The sequence below is a fragment of the Anser anser genome (genome assembly GCF_964211835.1).
Source record: "Anser anser genome assembly, chromosome: 6".
Classification (NCBI taxonomy): Eukaryota; Metazoa; Chordata; class Aves; order Anseriformes; family Anatidae; genus Anser; species Anser anser.
This window is the reverse complement of record NC_139726.1, coordinates 36,555,689-36,567,797: the sequence shown is the minus strand read 5'-3', so window position 1 is coordinate 36,567,797 and position 12,109 is coordinate 36,555,689. Positions and strand designations below refer to the sequence as shown.

Below are 12,109 nucleotides of genomic sequence, written 5' to 3'. Positions count from 1 at the left end.
AGTTTTCTGCCTTTGTTTTTAAGTTTCAAACCTCATTGCTCAAACTTCAAATTATCTGATTGTTACATTAAAAAACAAGTATTTCTTCTGAACTATTAGTTCTGCTAAAGCTGTGCCCAAGCATCAAGCAGATGTTCAGCTTCTCCTGATATAGATCATCATAGCAGATCTCTGGGGCCCTTAAATACACCTTCAATTTAGTTTCCCATAAAACACACTCAGAGTAAATATAAGATATTTTAAAAATGCGTAGAATCTTAAAATACGGAGTCTTGGTGAAGCCACAAGACATAAAAGCACAACACAATTCCTTTTTCTCTGAAAACCAAAGTTACAGAATTAAGGGAGAAACCCTGGGTTTGTTGCAGTTAAAATACCTTTAAGGGAGGCCAACATTTGACCCTTTGACTTTTAACTCATGACATTCTGGCACCAGATAGTTAAAGTGAAGAAGGTGGGAATATCAGCAGTGTGCATTCGCATGATCTGGGCCTTAACGTATACCAAAAGCCTCTTAAAGAGGCTCTGTTCAGAGGCTTCAATCTGGTTTTCCATGGCGTACCATGCAGTTAGACCCTCAGTGGCATTAACTGAGGTTGTTCATCTAGCAGTAAGTGGAGAAATGCCGTAGTGTGTTTTTGGAGCTGATGGCAAGGAAAACACAGTGCTGGTCTGCACTGCATCGCTGACAGGACACCGGAGTGCTTACTCCTACTCAGGAGAGCTAAACTAAAGCTAACACAAATGCAGTTACCCCATGTAAGAAGCATCTTTGGCTGTGCTCTGCATAAATGTGTTGCATGGATGGTGGAAGCTTTTCTGCAGGTATCAGGAAAAAGAAAAATTAACCAAAAATGAGAAAAGAAATAGCTTGAAGTCCTAAATGCATCCACTCCAAACAGCATTGCTCCTCAGATAAATGCTTCAGATAAATGTTGCTCCTTGCTTCAGATAAATGTTGTTCCATGGAAATTTTCGTATTTTCCCAAACTTGAAATTATCACAGAGTGGTCCTGCTTGCCACGTTTTTAACACTGACCTCCTGTGCAAGCAGCTACTCGCCAGACTTTTAACTTGCTGGTTTTAGCTCCTGAAAGATTCAGCATTAACATGTTTATTGATAATCGAAGTTGAGAGGACAATGATTCTTACTCCTTGTATTTCCAAGGCTCGGGTCCCAGAGGCTTGGGCAGCACCTTTGAGTGCTTCCTGCACCCCAGCCCTGCTGGGGGGACAGCCCTGCCGCAGCATCACCCTCCTGCCCCTGCCTGGCTTCAGCTCGCCCCGTGGTGGGGGGCAGAGCTTCCAGCGTTCACGTGCAGCCCACAGGGAGTCTAACAGCTGACACAGGTCAGCACCACCAGGTGTATGGCAGATGAAATTTTTCACAGATGTATGGTTTTGCTAAATGTGAGCAGATCTCAAAGGGACAGCTAGAGGCCAAGCACATTCATAGTTTCAGGTACCTTTTTTTCCGCAATTCGATAGAATCTAGGTTTGTTTTCTGTAGTTGTTGGTCATTGTGGTTATTTTTTATTTTTTAAATTTTAAATCAGGGAGATTATTGAATTGACTCATTCTTGGACACGAATGAGCTCTTTTGGCTAAATGTCTTAAAAAAAAAAAAAAAAAAAGAGAAATCAGCCTGAAACTAGGCTTGGACAGTTCAGTCCACGCAGTCACATTTTGTTAAAGATCCAGCAAAACAAAGCAGGGTGTTATTAAGGGTAGAACTGGGCAAATATAATATCCAAATGATCCCAACTCCATTTAAAACTTTTGTGAATAAAAATAAAAAAGTTAGGGAAGAGTAGGTAGAGAAAGACTAATTAGAAACTACATGACAAGTTTATTTCACAAAGCACTATGCCTATGTAATTTAGCAAAAAAATGTCACTATGAACCTTAATTATCTGTTTTAACAATCTGAGTTATCTGGCATGTTAGCTTCATCCCAAGAATTGCACTTACAGCAACAGTATGTCTCTTAGCATCACAGCTATCTATCTATACGTTGATTTAATAAGACACATGGAGAAGAACTGCTCAGTAAATCACTCAGGTTGCTGCATCTGCTTTTCCGTGCAGTCTTCCCCAGCAAACAGTAAGACCATAACTCTCCCCTGAAATGCGTGTGTTGCAGGTTTTGAATCAATACAATAAAATGTTAACAAGCTCTGGAAACACTAAAGCTCCAATTCTCTCTCCTGTTTAGCTTATAAAAGCCCTGACAAGATCCAAAGGAAGAAGTTAGGGCTACAGGCCAGCTTCTGAATTTGCATAGCATGAAGTACAGCTCTGTTCATGCTTGGCTTTTCTAAATAATCACAAAATAAATGATAGTGCCAGCATCTGCTGAAGTAATCTGGTGGAAAAAAAGCAGAGGAGAAGTGCAAATAGAAGCTACTGCAAATAATTACTGCTTGTATTGACAAATTAAGCTGAATCATTCTCTTTGATGGCTGGACAGGGTGAACTTGAGGTATGAAGAAATATTACAAAGGGTGTTCTACTGCCTATATTTTGGTACTCAGAAATGTAGACAACAAGACTTGAACCCCTCTGTAGATGGGGTGAGAAGATTGGCAATGAGCTTTGCAGCACTTTGGATGTAAATTTGTCTGTCATTCACCAGCCTTGACTGCTGAAGCTCATTCAGAGGCTGCAGGAAAGACGTTATTTTCTTCAGAAGTGGCCATAATTCACATTATGCATGGTTTCATATTTGTACAGCTTCCAGAGACAATAAAATAGCTTAGTGCCCATGAGTCAACCTGTGACGCATCAGTTCTTAACCTAAAAGCTATCTATCGCTGCTCTCTCACAATCTAATTATGTATCCAAACAGCTATTATCTTGCATCCCCATAGAAACGTCTTTCACTAGAAGTCAATAGCCAGATTTAATTTCAAACCTGTTGCTTTTCAATTATATTTATCATACTGTCTTGAGTCCTTAAAAGTAAAGGCAATCCCTCTTTGAGCACTGAAACGGTTTAGCTTGAATGAATCTGAGCTGTGGAAAGGCAAAGAAGGATGAGCCCGGGCTCATCACTGTCTTTCCTGTTACTCCTGACCTATGCCTCATGATCTTTGTGAGACCTGGTTAGACGACAAATAATAATATAATAATAATAATAATACTTTTTGACAGGAAATGCAATCAATGTTCCATGTTTCAGCAGTAAAACTAACAAAAGCCCATAAAGATATGCAATTGTATGGGAAGAGCATCCTGGAAAGCATTATGGAGGCATTGCTTGGTAGACAGCTTCCACAGAACTTAGAAGAGGCAGCTTGGGAGACAACAACAACACAAACAGAACAACACACTGAAATCACAAAAAGCGTAATGTGCTCATTGCAAACTAGTCATGTGCGAAGGAAGGTCTGCTTCTACATATTTCAATATAACGATTGCAATTTAAAGGAATTGGATGATTTGATCAGATATAGCAAAAACAAAGTGACTTTATCTTCCCCGATACAGCATGGTATGAAGAGGCATTTGCAAAACTTTGAGTTCCTCTACCATAAAAATGCTTAAATTCAAAATTCTGGAAAAGGTTTGTTCTTTGCCAAGACTAAAAGGTGTTTTAAAGTAAATTAAACTCAATCAGTTGCATCAGTGATCTGAAAACATAGCAATGCAATGTATAGTTAGTCAGGACCTAGCTAATAGCTTGAAGTTAAGAATATTTGGGCTTTTCCTGCAGAGATATTGTCTGGTGTTTTTATTCTTATTATGTTCCTCATCAGTTTTTAACAATAGAGAAAAGCGATTACCTTGCTAGCTGAACAGTAACATGGGGGAGATAGTGCTGCAATTGTTACGGAGCATTCTGAAATAATGCTCCTTCTTAAACACCCTGCACAAGAGCACACAGCAAAGGCTTTCTGTGCACTGTAGCACGGGCACCTCTGCATGAGAAGCTTATTCTGATTTTAGTCAAACGGCGATCCTCTCTCCTGCCAGCACATTCGTCACCATTTTTCATGTCGTTATTCGTCAAGTTCGGCGAGGCTGACATATGAAACAGCAAAACCGAACACCTGGCTGTCACGCATTATAGCATCAGGTTGCAGCGCGGCGCCAGGTGGTCCCACGTCACGCAGATGCCTGCGGGCTGAGCTCAGCTGCCTACTGTACGCCGCCGCTGTCATGTGGGGCAGCGCAGCCTAGGTGCTCGTCCAGCAGCAGAGAAACCTCCTCCTCCTGCGCCACTGCGGGTGATACCTACTATGCCACACTGAAGTTTCACCTCCCTGGCTGGTTTCAGTTCCATTGCTCACACATCACTGGGTGGAACAGCGTGTGAAATGACGTTCCTGCATGGATTACTTGGGAAGCTTGAAGCTTTAGAACTATGCCAACTCAATTCCTATAAATCTTCTCATTCATTTGGGGTTTGAGAGCCTTTTCCACTTGTGATATTTTAATATAGTAATACTTCAGAGGAAATCATTGTCTTTTATCCTGCATTTGTGCTGGTGAAAACATTTACTACAGAGCACTGTACGACAGGGCTTGCTGCCTTTAAGTCAGCATCACAAAATCTGACTGTACTTACTAGCTTGCGGATACATCATCTCTCGGGAATCAGGTTATCAGTTTCTGGGTATGAGTCTTCATACTCGGTTCTTCAATTACCCAGAAAGATGAAGAAGAATCCACAGGACTCCAGCAATAACCAGCATATGGCCAGAGGTACTAAAGAGCAGCGTTACTCCAACTGCCATCAGCATAACTTTATCATAATTATTTTCCTTCTAGACTGGAACGATTCCAAGAGTGCATTAAAAATAGGCTTTTCCCAGTGCAGAAGCATTTGTTTAAAGCCATATCACAACACAGAGATGCAGCATCAGAATCTTGTACATGTACCTGCAGACAGATGTTGTGCACTTGAGTCTTCACAAGGCTGCTTGCCAAGATTCAATAAATCAAATTTAACCTTTTTTTTTTTTTTTAATTATGATTATATTTAGAGAAAGTTCTTACCTGGCACCCATTCAGGCAGAATACTGCTTTTATGGTTACTCTGTTTTTCTAGGGAGATACAGAAGGTGGTTGCCCAAAATATTCTCTTTTGAGACCACAGTATTGTCTCTGAAATATTCTCAGACCACTCGTCTCACCATTTATTTGTTAGCTTTAATATATAACTTGTGGCTTTCTCATCTATTAATCTATTCTTTTGTACTGATGTTTTTTTTTATTTTTATTTTTTCCATATCTTATTAAAACTGGATATGTTATCAAAACTGGAAGTGTCAAAGCATCCTCGCAGATTTATCTTCTAATTTCTAAGAGCATCTTACCCTTCTTGTCCCCAAACAACTACCTCAACTTTGCTTATCAGCCAGCTCTGATGTAGACACAAGCTCTAGTTGCCACAAAATGATAGTCGCATTTGCGCTTCTTCTTAGGGTTCTTCACTTCTGTCAAAAATTTTATCTGCTATCAAAATACTATCTTAAACAAACACCAACCAACAAAAACAAATAAAGCCAACCAACCAAAAAACAAACCTGCACAGAAATTCTCAGGTTCCAGGGAAAAAAAGTATCCAGAAAAGACAGACCTATCTTTTTACTACTTTATCCTCACTAAAAACTTCTTAATTGATTCATTTACTTATATTTATTTAAAAATAGCTGTCCACTGTCCACTTTATATCTCCCACTTGTACATGAACTCACTTGCCTAAACCTGCATTCAACTGTTACTGCCTCACAGTCATATACAGCAATCCTTTGTCTTTTTTTTTTTTTTTTTTTTTAACAGTGGAGATCAAAGTAAATTACATCTACAGAAGGTAGAACACAACCTTTGGTAACTGTTGTTTGGATCAGATACTACTAAACCTCAGATCTTTAGTTGAAAAACAACCAAAAATTGGTTCCACGAATTTCTTGTGACTGTGATTCAGAAGGAGCTTAGTTAGAACAAAATGTGATTACTCGCTTTTGGCCATGCAGCCTTCACGAGGCTTTCCCAGATCCGCTCCCACGGACCCAAGTTCTGGTTCAGAGGCCAATTGTTCCCTGGCAGCACTGCTGTGGATCTTGGTCAGAGATTTAGCAACACCTTCTCCACAAGCTTACAGCAAACACCAACATCTCCAGCACACACACAGAGCTTTTTTATCCTGCAGTTTTATAATTACCTGTATTAGGCCCGTCACATCTCCACTGTGATGGCAGAAAGGGTGGCAATCTGCATCCCTGGAGACTGAGCTCCTGTAACCATACAGTATGCTACATATTCACAATGAGAAGCTAAAGCTTCTTGTAAGTACAATATGCAACTACAGACTAGATGGACACCTCTGAGCTAAACGTAACCTATTTAACGTGGCAGCAATGGCGATGATGCACCAGCAAGAAGCTGGATGCACGCCTGCAAGTCGGCTGACCAGGGCCGAGCACTTGAACTTCTCTCGCTAGAGCTGGTGAGGCTGAATCAGCCCGAGCTGGCTGAACCCCTCTACACAAGCTTCACGCTTCGCTCTTTCTGCTCCTCCACACAGAGGCAAAACTGTCCCTGCTGTACAATGCACATATCAAAGGCAAGCCAACGCAGTTAGTACTTCTGCAGCAAGGAACCTGGCTCTCAAAAGCCAGCCTCATTCCCAAATATGCCACCACATGCAGACAAGGACCTGAGTCCCCATAGATATTTGGCCCACATATTTTCTGCACTGTCCTAGACATGACACCAACCCATACACGGTCTATTTAAAAGAAGCATTAAAGTTTCATTTAACCAGTTGAAGACAATTACATTTTTATAAGGCTTTTGTAGGCAGAACAAGGCTCTCTTCTGATGGGGGAAGCAGTAAGAGAAAGAAGTGCTGTGAACTCCCCCTTCGCTATTTCTTGGGTCAGCAGCTGGCTACAGGCAGCTTTGGTTCCTGGATGGCAGGGCCCTCTTTGAGGGGGAGCGGTGGGTTCTACCTGTAAAAGTGCCCACAAACATCTTTGCCAGCAGGCTTGCAAACAAGCGAGATTTTTAACTAGGTCATTTGGGTGGGCTGCACGAAGGAGAACTTCTGCTGGCTCTGCTTCTCACAAGCAGTGGAAAACCTGGCTAGGAACACGCTGAGGACAACCTTCTTGTAGCCGGCAGGAGATGGTAGAGCAAGAGAAACAAGGCAGGCAGGCAAAATAACAATGACCTTGTGGCCTGTTTCAGCAGTCGGCAGCCAGCATTGCGGTGCAAAGCTGACATGAAAGGGGAAGGTGGCAGGAGAGCTCACCGATCCCCAAGCCTGGGAACTGTCCTGCCCTGCAGGCAGAACAACAGAATCCTATTAGACAAGACTTACTACTACCTACATGGACATTAAAAAAAAAAAAAAACAACAAACAAACCCTCAACTCTATATTTTGACAGCTATGTCTTTGCTTCTTGTGGCTGCAACACTTGTTGGTTGTTTCCTGCAAACTCCAGGAGGCAGAGCTGCTGTTTGAAAGCAGTGAAGTGATTTAAAACCTTGTCTTTCAGAGCACTGTTTTCTGTGTGTTTCACCTGTTCAAGGGCACTAAACAAGTTGAAACAGGCATGAAACTGAAAAATTGAACTAGGAACAGTTAAGCTCAAAGGAAATAATTCAAGAATGACCTCTAGTCCCTTTCTTAAGCTGAAGCATAAAGTTTTCATGTCTAGATCAGCTCTCATCCATCTGTGCAAATATGACAGGGTGATAACAGGAAGCCAAATCGGACAGCTGTCAGTCAGCAGCAACAGCTCTCGTACATCCCCGTATTGCCTCTCTAACTGAAACCACATTCAGACCTTTTATTTCACATTCTGTCCACGACCAGATTAAGATTAGACACTCCTCACTTAATGCAATTTCCGTGAATGTTTCCAGAGTTACTAGAACAAAGATATGCAGGTGCTTGCAGCCAGCTTCCTGCAAAAATAAAGACCAAATTTTCTTCTATAAAAGCGATATACCTATTACAACAAAAGTAACCAACCAAAAAAACAGTAAAAGAAACTTCATCAACACTAGCTTTCCTAAAAACTTGTGAAAATGAAGCAAAAGTCAAGGATGTGTGACATTAATGTGCAAATGAGAGTCAGAGCCCCTGTACTACTAATGTTTTTGAATATTACTGAAATTATGATAGAAAAATAAGTATTTATTAAATGTAGAGGAGCCCTCCTTCCCCTGGCCATCCCACTGTGCTGAGGCATCTGGCTTTAAATTTATTCTGTTTGGAGAGTAGTGTATTTTATATTCTTCACAGTATGCATTTGACATTCTCCACAGAATGCAAGTTTTCAAATATCCTACAGAAAATACCAGTCATGTGGAAAAAGTGTAATGAATCCATGAGATAACTCTTTCACCTAAAATAGTTGTTTTTGTGAAATCGGGCAAATCTGTCTCAAACAGGATTCTCTTCAGGAGAATAAGTAACTTGGTAACTTCTCTTTTGGGGCGTGAGAAGGTGACATTTTGACATTTTCATGGATCAGCACCACTGAAAGTCTCCTGCCATTCCTAGGCGGCTCTCTATTGTAAATTACAGTTTAGATACAAGGGATCAGTATTTTCCAAAAAGACACGTCTGAAAATAACTTTTTAAACCAAAACCATGATAACATTTAAAGAGTAAATTCAAAAATAAATTTGAAATAGAACCATAGAAAATCCTGAGTTGGAAGAGACCCACAAGGATCACTGGGTCCAACTCCTGGGTCTGCACAGGACCACCCCAAAATCAACCCCTACTTCTCAGAGCATTGTCCAAATGCTTCTTGTACTCTGGCAGGTCAGTGCCATGACCCTGGGGAGCCTAGACATTTTAGAGGGTTACATCTAACATACAGGTGCCACTCGCAAGCATCTGCATTTCTGAGTTTCCAGAGCTGCCTAAGCCTTGCTAATCCCTAACACCAAATCTCTCCTGCAAAAGTACAGCTACATGGTTTGGAACACCAGATTCTTTTGGTCCTTCATGCCTTTTACCTGTCTGTATTGTGAATTTATTTTGCATTGTAATTCTAATTGCATTGTTCTTCAACCAACCAAAAACATTTGGAAGCCTTCTAAATTCTGCATTTCTTTTCTCCTGAACAAACATACTCTCAAGCTACAGGATAGTTATGCTAAAATATTATAATCTAACATGGAATATGTAATTATGTATTATATGGGGCAATAAGAAGATGGTATAGCCTTACTCACCAGGTAGGAAGAATATTTTCATCCTTTCTTCCAGTTCATTTTTAAGTCTTCCCTAATGTGGTGGCTCATAGGTGGCCCAGCTCACAAGACTTCCAACATGCCCCACACTCAATATTAAAGAGTGTTTTGTAATTTTTTTTTTTGAAAAAAACATTTGTTATTTAATGAGTAATATTTTTTAATATCTAACATTTTCCAATAATGCTTGGACAGCTTGAATAACTGGAAGAGTCATTGGCGTTATTTTAAAGAAAAAAAGTTACAGAAAGATTCTTTCTTTTGTCTGTCCAGATGGTGGTATTTAAGCAAACAGTGAAACAATGAATAAAAACCCCTTGGACTAGATGACAAAATCATGGGCTGGAATCTGAATTTCATGACCATTATTTTGTAAGTGAGATGAAAGCCTTCGATTCCAGACTTCAGTTGTGTTAAAATACTCAAGAAATCTTCATTCTATACGTACGGAAAGAATGTAAGAGAATATTGCCATTACGGTATCTTCCTTCAGCACACGACAAAGATGACTACAAATAAATGCATTTCATCCCAGAAGTTTAGCTGGGAATACCAGGAAAGCTACATGGCTGATTGGATGCAAGCACACAAACGTTCACCTGATCTGCTATTGAGAAACCAGGAATCTGGATTTCTGGTTGGAGTTCCCTGTATATCTGTGCTTACCCAGCTTCCATTTGGCTTGGTCACATCTGTTAACAAAAATGAAGTTTCACTCCCTCTCACTGTCAGCAAGACACTGGAATTTGGCTGTTCAAAGTTCAGTTTCTGGCTGGATATTTTGTATGCTTTTTCGGAATTCCCCTATTTGGGATTAAGGGAAAGCCTGACTGCACATAAACCTACAGCTGAGGGAGTGGCTTTTGGAGGAAGCCTGGAGTTTAGCGTTACCCCAAGTCTTCTTCGTGGTTAAGAGTTCAGCCCAGAGCAGGCCATAATTTATATTAAACTATGGTTAGAGAGTAAAATTCTGTCAGTTTTACTCCTGTGTTGTTCAAAGCCCTAAACAACCCTGTTTGGAAACTGTTGACCAAGCATCCCTTGAGAAGTACAGATGCCAAAAGCCCACTTTGAGTTGCACTAATGATGGTAGAGACCCATGAAGTACCATACAAAGAAATACAAACACAATTTCAAATAATTCACAAATGATTGAAGATAACAGCATTTTGTTAGTATAATATCAGAAATGAATCTGATTATTTCCCTGTTAAAAACAAAAATGTTAGATCTCAGGATTTTGATTTGTATATAGGATATCTGTATATTAGTTATTTAGCATGTGCATCCTTTTTAAACATGCCACGCAAACACGTTTGGATCGTTATCACAAGAAGGCACTAATGAAAATAACCTCAATGAAATAGCCAAGCGTAAAAGAGCTTCCATTTCCCACTGAAGATTTCACAATGAAATTAGGACAACCCTATCGCAATGGCACAGTCATTGAAATAGTCTTATGGAAGATTTTCCTTTCCTCTTGGTAGGAAATGAAATGCTGAGGTCTCGAGAGGTGCCTCTGGCTGCAGTAACTATTCTTAATCCTGACAGTAGCAGTAAGAAATTAGAAGCAGCAACCTTTGTGTTACTCTAATTCACACTTTGATTCACAGCTAACTTTTAAAACAAAGCTATGCAATGGTTTGAGACCAATTTGTATGAACATTTGAGACTTTTCTGTCCATAAGATGGTGAGAGGCAGGTTAGAAGCTAGTACATGCTTCCGGCTTCTGGACGTGATCTTTGTGGGCAACTGTGACACTGCAAGGACACAAACAGCCTCATCTTCCTGCAGCTTCTGATGATACTCTGAATACATTTCCCAGGAAAACTGCCTCTCCCACTGCCTTGCAACTGGCAAGTCAGTAAGTACTCCTAAAACTAAAGTATTTAGATATACAGAACACTATATCCTAATTAACTACACCCCAAATTATTCCACTCCCATTGGGTACATGGTAAAATGAAGAAGCAACGTAAAGGAAAATTAAGAAAAGTTACTGTGCACAGATTTTGTCTTAAGCAGCAATCAGCAAAATCCAAATTAGGAGGAAGCATCCCCACCTTTGAGACAGGACAGAACAGGCAACAAAAATCATCCTTCCAGAATGAATTAAAATATTGGCACAAAAAACCCAACAACAACCAAAACCAAACCAAAACAAAAAACATTGTTGTGCGTATAACACATAAAGACTGGATGACAGTAGGTATACGCGCACACAATGTCAGAACAAAAAACCTGTAAAATATAGCACAGTGACTTAAGCAGGTTAGGAACATCTCTGCAAAACCACAAGGTATGCAGTATAACTTCCTGATTCTGCAAAGTGATGAAAACTCTAAAGAAAAGAAAAGGTAGCTACAGGAAATTTGTATATGTTTAAAATGCAGTTATAGGGTAGCGGAGCTTGGCTGGCCTTGACTCGCTACATCCTCCTTGACTATGCCAGGTTCCCACTGAAGGCACACGCTGGCATAGCAGGAGGATCTGTCCAGGCGGGTGCCTCTGACAAGCCACGTCCCCTACCACAGGGCTCAACGACAGGCTTGAGATGTCTTAAGCACTTCAGTGGGAATGCACCAATAATGGAAATACATTTGCTTTTGAAAGTACTATTCCAGGAGGTGAATTGGCTCCAAGAGCAGTCGGCAATATTCTGTCTGAAGCTCTTTTTTCCTCCTCCCTCCACATCATTATAGTTTACCATAGTGCACCTTTTCTGTAGAGCCAACGTACTGGTGTGCAATAGGGATCCCTACTGCAAAGTTCAGGTTATGTGGCTTGAAATGGGACTGTCACGACAGAGGCAAGCCCAGCGTTGTCCCTCAAAACAACACCTCTACTCTGAGCACACCGGTACAAAGATTCACCCAGGATTTTCC

The 12,109-nt window shown here is 40.6% G+C and overlaps 1 protein-coding gene across 2 annotated transcripts in view; it reads right to left on the bottom strand.

Annotated features, from left to right (window-relative positions):
• LOC310902056 (small membrane A-kinase anchor protein) overlaps positions 1-12,109 on the bottom strand; it is a 74,432-nt gene that overhangs the window by 41,129 nt on the left and 21,194 nt on the right. Inside the window, exon 5 of one of the 2 annotated variants that reach the window (XR_014586426.1) lies at positions 3,164-4,884. The exons of the other annotated variant lie outside the window; for it this stretch is intronic. The gene's annotated coding sequence lies outside the window, so the exon portion shown is untranslated. Of the gene's footprint in view, positions 1-3,163; positions 4,885-12,109 lie in introns of those variants that run through there. 2 annotated transcript variants of the gene reach the window in all.